The sequence below is a fragment of the Protomyctophum bolini genome (assembly GCF_963924005.1).
Source record: "Protomyctophum bolini genome assembly, chromosome: 11".
NCBI classification, from domain to species: domain Eukaryota; kingdom Metazoa; phylum Chordata; class Actinopteri; order Myctophiformes; family Myctophidae; genus Protomyctophum; species Protomyctophum bolini.
In genome coordinates, this window is record NC_137872.1 from 37,279,995 (window position 1) to 37,285,900 (window position 5,906).

Below are 5,906 nucleotides of genomic sequence, written 5' to 3' on the forward strand. Positions count from 1 at the left end.
GTCACCTAACATGCACTGAAATGTGCCAGCAGTCCATCCATGTAAAATTGTTTCATACAATCATGGCATATAGCCAGTACTGTTCTATTTTATTTATCTAGTATCATATGTCGGATACATTCAACCCCTGCACTGTATGTAACCTGGTTCACACCCCATTATGAACTTGGGTTCCATTCCAGTGCCAGATTGAACTCCAGTGAGACAGCAGTGACCTTTTGTGCTATAGCTCCCTGTTCATTCTCTGGGAACAAACTCTTGGTGCAGAAACCCAGAGGATCTAAGTTAACTACCCTTTGGCTTGAACTACTTCTGCTGGGTAAATGCATTATACAATGATTTGTCCCCTTTCAGTCTCTGCTGGTGCAGACGAGCCTTTATCCTTTATCCTGTATCCTTTATCCTTTCAGTCTCTGCTGGTGCAGACGAGCCTTTATCCTTTCAGTCTCTGCTGGTGCAGACGAGCCGTCGTGCCCTGGATAAGATCCACCTAAAGTTCATCGATGCCACTTCGAAATGTGAACATGGTCGCTTCCAAACTGCAGAGGAGAAGAAGGCGTTTATGGTAAGACAAATGTCTCATTGCACCACAGCAGCTTTCAAGACCTCTGACTCGTTTCCACCGCATAGTACTATAGCTCAACTTCATAATTATATTTGTGTGTATGTGATGAGACCATGGAAACTGCGTCAGGCATGGCGCCCGAACCGCATGAGGACACTTTCTACTGCCTTCCTTCTGACACCACAAGTATTTGCATTTACAGAGCGGTGACATTTTTATGCATTGACTATATGTTATTGACTAACTGTTGACTATTGACTGTGTTTTGATCAATGCAGAAGAAGTCTCACCTCATGGAGGTGCAGCTCAGCGGAGGCTCCATCGCTGACAAGGTTGATTGGGCTCATGAGAAGCTGGAACAGGCCGTGCCGATCAACAGTCTTCACACAGGACGAGATGATTGTCATTGGAGTCACAAAGGGTCACGGATACAAGGGTACAAGGCTTTGTTTAACAAGGTGGTTGGCAGCACTCGTGCCTCCCTAGGGCTGCATCTCACATTTTCTTTGACAATATAGTAATCATGATCTCTTATTGCATTCTCGATGGCCATTTACTTAAACATGATGCAGTAAATGGGAGTGTGAATACCTGAGAGGTAGCTGAAGTTATGCCTTCTATAACATGGTGGTCTGTCTGTGATGAGGCTTCTCGACGGGCGGACTGAATGGGTTTATAGCCCTTGCTGAATGTCGAGTACTGAGTGCAGTCTATCTTAGCATTTGAGGATGCATGTATGACTCGAGGTTCTATGTTTGTGAAGACTTAACGTTTCCTTTTACCTCTGCTGTGTGTAGGTGTTGCCAGCCGTTGGCACACGAAAAGGCTTCCTCGCAAGACTTGTCGTGGTCTGCGCAAGGTTGCCTGTATCTGTGCCTGGCATCCTGCTCGTGTGGCCTACTCTGTAGTCTGTGGCCCGTGCTGGTCAGAAGGGCTACCACCACCGCACAGAAATCAACAAGAAGGTGGGTAAGGCCATTCGTTTTTGAGATTCTAAATTGCACTTGACTTATGTGAGTTGTGAGGCGTTAACCACCTCTTCTTCTTTGTAGATCGGCCAGGGCTACCACACCAAGGTTGTGAAGAGGAACAATGCCTCTACAGAGTAGGCTATGATCTGTCCAATAAGAGCATCAACCCCATGGTGAGTGTGCATTAGTGTCGGCAAGTATGAAGCATTCCTGTTTCGACTTGTATAATGTATGTAATGTTTGTTTTTCTCAGGGAGGCTTTGTCCATTATGGAGAGGTGACCAACGACTTCATCATGCTGAAGGGCTGTGTGATCTGGACCAAAAAGAGGGTGCTCACTCTGCGCAAGGTGAGGTCAGATGCAAGCACATTTTCAGTGGACAATTTTAACTTGGACATCTGGCTAGCCACCTAACATGCACTGAAATGTGCCAGCAGTCCATCCATGTAAAATTGTTTCATAAAATCATGGCATATAGCCAGTATTTTATTTATCTAGTATCATATGTCGGATACATTCAACCCCTGCACTGTACGTAACCTGGTTCACACCCCATTATGAACTTGGGTTCCATTCCAGTGCCAGATTGAACTCCAGTGAGACAGCAGTGTCCTTTTGTGCTATAGCTCCCTGTTCATTCTCTGGGAACAAACTCTTGGTGCAGAAACCCAGAGGATCTAAGTTAACTACCCTTTGGCTTGAACTACTTCTGCTGGGTAAATGCATTATACAATGATTTGTCCCCTTTCGGTCTCTGCTGGTGCAGACGAGCCTTTATCCTTTCAGTCTCTGCTGGTGCAGACGAGCCTTTATCCTGTATCCTTTCAGTCTCTGCTGGTGCAGACGAGCCTTTATCCTGTATCCTTTCAGTCTCTGCTGGTGCAGACGAGTCGTGGTGCCCTGGAGAAGATCCACCTAAAGTTCATCGATACCACTTCCAAATGTGAACAAGGAGAAGAAGGCGTTTATGGTAAGACAAATGTCTCATTGCACCACAGCAGCTTTCAAGACCTCTGCCTCATTTCCACTGCATAGTACTATAGCTCAACTTCATATATTTGTCTGTATGTGATGAGACCATGGAAACTGCGTCAGGCATGGCGCCCGAACCGCATGAGGACACTTTCTACTGCCTTCCTTCTGACACCACAAGTATTTGCATTTACAGAGCGGTGACATTTTTATGCATTGACTGTTATTGACTGACTATTGACTGTTTTGATCAATGCAGAAGAAGTCTCACCTCATGGAGGTGCAGCTCAACGGAGGCTCCATCGCTGACAAGGTTGATTGGGCTCGTGAGAAGCTGGAACAGGCCGTGCCGATCAACAGCCTTCACACAGGACGAGATGATTGTCATTGGAGTCACAAAGGGTCACGGATACAAGGGTACAAGGCTTTGTTTAACAAGGTGGTTGGCAGCACTCGTGCCTCCCTAGGGCTGCATCTCACATTTTCTTTGACAATATAGGAATCATGATCCCTTATTGCATTCTCGATGGCCATTTACGTAAACATGATGCAGTAAATGGGAGTGTGAATACCTGAGAGGTAGCTGAAGTTATGCCTTCTATAACATGGTGGTCTGTCTGTGATGAGGCTTCTCGACGGGCGGACTGAATGGGTTTATAGCCCTTGCTGAATGTCGAGTACTGAGTGCAGTCTATCTTAGCATTTGAGGATGCATGTATGACTCGAGGTTCTATGTTTGTGAAGACTTAACGTTTCCTTTTACCTCTGCTGTGTGTAGGTGTTGCCAGCCGTTGGCACACGAAAAGGCTTCCTCGCAAGACTTGTCGTGGTCTGCGCAAGGTTTGCCTGTATCGGTGCCTGGCATCCTGCTCGTGTGGCCTACTCTGTAGTCTGTGCTGGTCAGAAGGTCTACCACCACCGCACAGAAATCAACAAGAAGTTGGGTAAGGCCGTTCGTGTTTGAGATTCTAAATTGCACTTGACGTATGAGAGTTGTAAGGCGTTAACCACTTCTTCTTTGTAGATCTACAAGATCGGCCAGGGCTACCACACCAAGGATGGAAAGGTTGTGAAGAACAATGCCTCTACAGAGTATGATCTGTCCAATAAGAGCATCAACCCCTTGGTGAGTGTGCATTAGTGTCGGCAAGTATTAAGCATTCCTGTTTCGACTTGTGTAATGTTGTTTATTTTCTCAGGGAGGCTTTGTCCATTATGGAGAGGTGACCAACGACTTCATCATGCTGAAGGGCTGTGTGATCGGGACCAAAAAGAGGGTGCTCACTCTGCGCAAGGTGAGGTCAGATGCAAGCACATTTTCAGTGGACAATTCTGGCTAGCCACCTAACATGCACTGAAATGTGCCAGCAGTCCATCCATGTAAAATTGTTTCATACAATCATGGCATATAGCCAGTACTGTTCTATTTTAATTATCTAGTATCATATGTCGGATACATTCAACCCCTGCACTGTATGTAACCTGGTTCACACCCCATTATGAACTTGAGTTCCATTCCAGTGCCAGATTGAACTCCAGTGAGACAGCAGTGTCCTTTTGTGCTATAGCTCCCTGTTCATTCTCTGGGAACAAACTCTTGGTGCAGAAACCCAGAGGATCTAAGTTAACTACCCTTTGGCTTGAACTACTTCTGCTGGGTAAATGCATTATAAAATGTTTTGTCCCCTTTCAGTCTCTGCTGGTGCAGACAAGCCTTTATCCTTTATCCTGTATCCTTTTTCCTTTCAGTCTCTGCTGGTGCAGACAAGCCTTTATCCTTTATCCTTTCAGCCTCTGCTGGTGCAGACGAGCTGTCGTGCCCTGGAGAAGATCCACCTAAAGTTCATCGATGCCACTTCCAAATGTGGACATGGTCGCTTCCAAACTGCAGTGGAGAAGAAGGCGTTTATGGTAAGACAAATGTCTCATTGCACCACAGCAGCTTTCAAGACCTCTGCCTCGTTTCCACCGCATAGTACTATAGCTCAACTTCATATTTCTGGGGGTTTTCTGTCGTGGAGTGTGCCTCGTACTTATTGCCTCAGGCTCAGAGGTTCCATTGGTGAGCTAAGGTGGTGCTAAAAGGTCTGCACACTACTTTTCGTCACTGGCTTCAACTGTCTGCTTAAAGGTAGAGTAAGTGATTTCACTTAATTCAAATATCACTTATTTTTTTGTTTTGTTGTGATAATCCTCTCTACTATAGAGTGTGCTGACTATATAAGGAGTTCCTCCCTGACCCCAGTTAACCCCTGGGGGTCAAAAAAACCTTAGGTTTCGTTTTTGACTCTCTATCCTGATTGGACAAAGGCTTAGGTCCCACAGCCAAAAACGAAACCTAAGGTTTTTTGAGTGAAATCACTTACTCTACCTTAACTGTTTATAAATGCCATGGCCTATCCATTTTATGGGAAACATTTTATTTGACTGGATAGGTGTAATGGAAATGGTTTCCATAAAAGTTGTTCTTTAGCAACTCCTACACAGAGGGTTGAATGTCGCTGTGACTACCACGTTGAGGCGTGGTATTATGCAGTGAGTTCTTGGGCCTATACCATGCAGTGAAAAACCACTGCTAGTGCCTGTACATAATAAGGATATTTCAAATGTAACTTTATCCTGGGTATTTTGGCATTGATGTATAGCACAATTGAAATGTTACATTAGTGCAAACGGGTTATACCTCTAGTATATTTCTGATATACATGGGCAACCCCTGCACTGTACGTAACCTGGTTCACATCCCATTATGAACTTTGGTTCCATTCCAGTGCCAGATTGAGCTCCAGTGAGGCAGGGGAGCAGTGCCCTTTTGTGCTAGCTCCCTGTTCACTCTCTGGGAACACACCTCTTGACCGACTCGGTCGATTGCAAATATTATGTGTGTGCATGGACTGACTGTGACTTTTCTTTCTACAGGGACCACTCAAGAAGGACCGATTGGTCAAGGAAGAGACTGCTTGAAGCCCCTGTCCTTTTGTGCTGGTTTGATGTAATCCTGCAGTACACCTCTTGATTAAAAATAAGAAACTTACAAAGACTGTTTTGCTCATTTTGTCAAATCAATTTGATGAGTTGTGTACAAATCAATTTACCGGTAGATGGGTGGTCAGGAATATGACATCTTGTGGCTGACTCAAACTATGTGATTGTAGGTGGAAATGGTAGTTTGGTCAGTATTAGTAACCTTGTAGACGGCAATATTAGGAGTGCTGCAAATGCTTGGTCAATAATTAATTCAGCAGGGGTACTTAAGTTCATTGGTGCTGTTGTAGAAGGCATTTAAAAGTGTTTGGGTAGCTTGACATTAAGAGCAATATTCTCTGAGACTGGCTATAGTCTTAAATGCATTTAACATGGTGTTTCTGAATCCAAAATGCATGTTTAAAGTGGCCAC

General features: G+C 44.9%; 1 long non-coding RNA gene and 1 pseudogene across 2 annotated transcripts; both read left to right on the plus strand.

Moving 5' to 3' along the window:
• The first annotated feature begins 1,676 nt into the window (after nt 1-1,676).
• Nucleotides 1,677-2,452, plus strand: LOC308324510. The gene is made up of 3 exons (XR_013964922.1): nt 1,677-1,709; nt 1,790-1,885; nt 2,408-2,452. It is a non-coding gene; the product is annotated as an uncharacterized lncRNA (long non-coding RNA).
• Nucleotides 2,453-2,762: 310 nt separating this feature from the next.
• On the plus strand, nt 2,763-5,532 carry LOC308323450 (large ribosomal subunit protein uL3-like; annotated as a pseudogene). The gene is made up of 6 exons (XR_013966223.1): nt 2,763-2,926; nt 3,288-3,447; nt 3,532-3,635; nt 3,709-3,804; nt 4,301-4,420; nt 5,429-5,532. The product of XR_013966223.1 is annotated as a large ribosomal subunit protein uL3-like (transcript).
• The last annotated feature ends 374 nt before the right edge of the window (nt 5,533-5,906 follow it).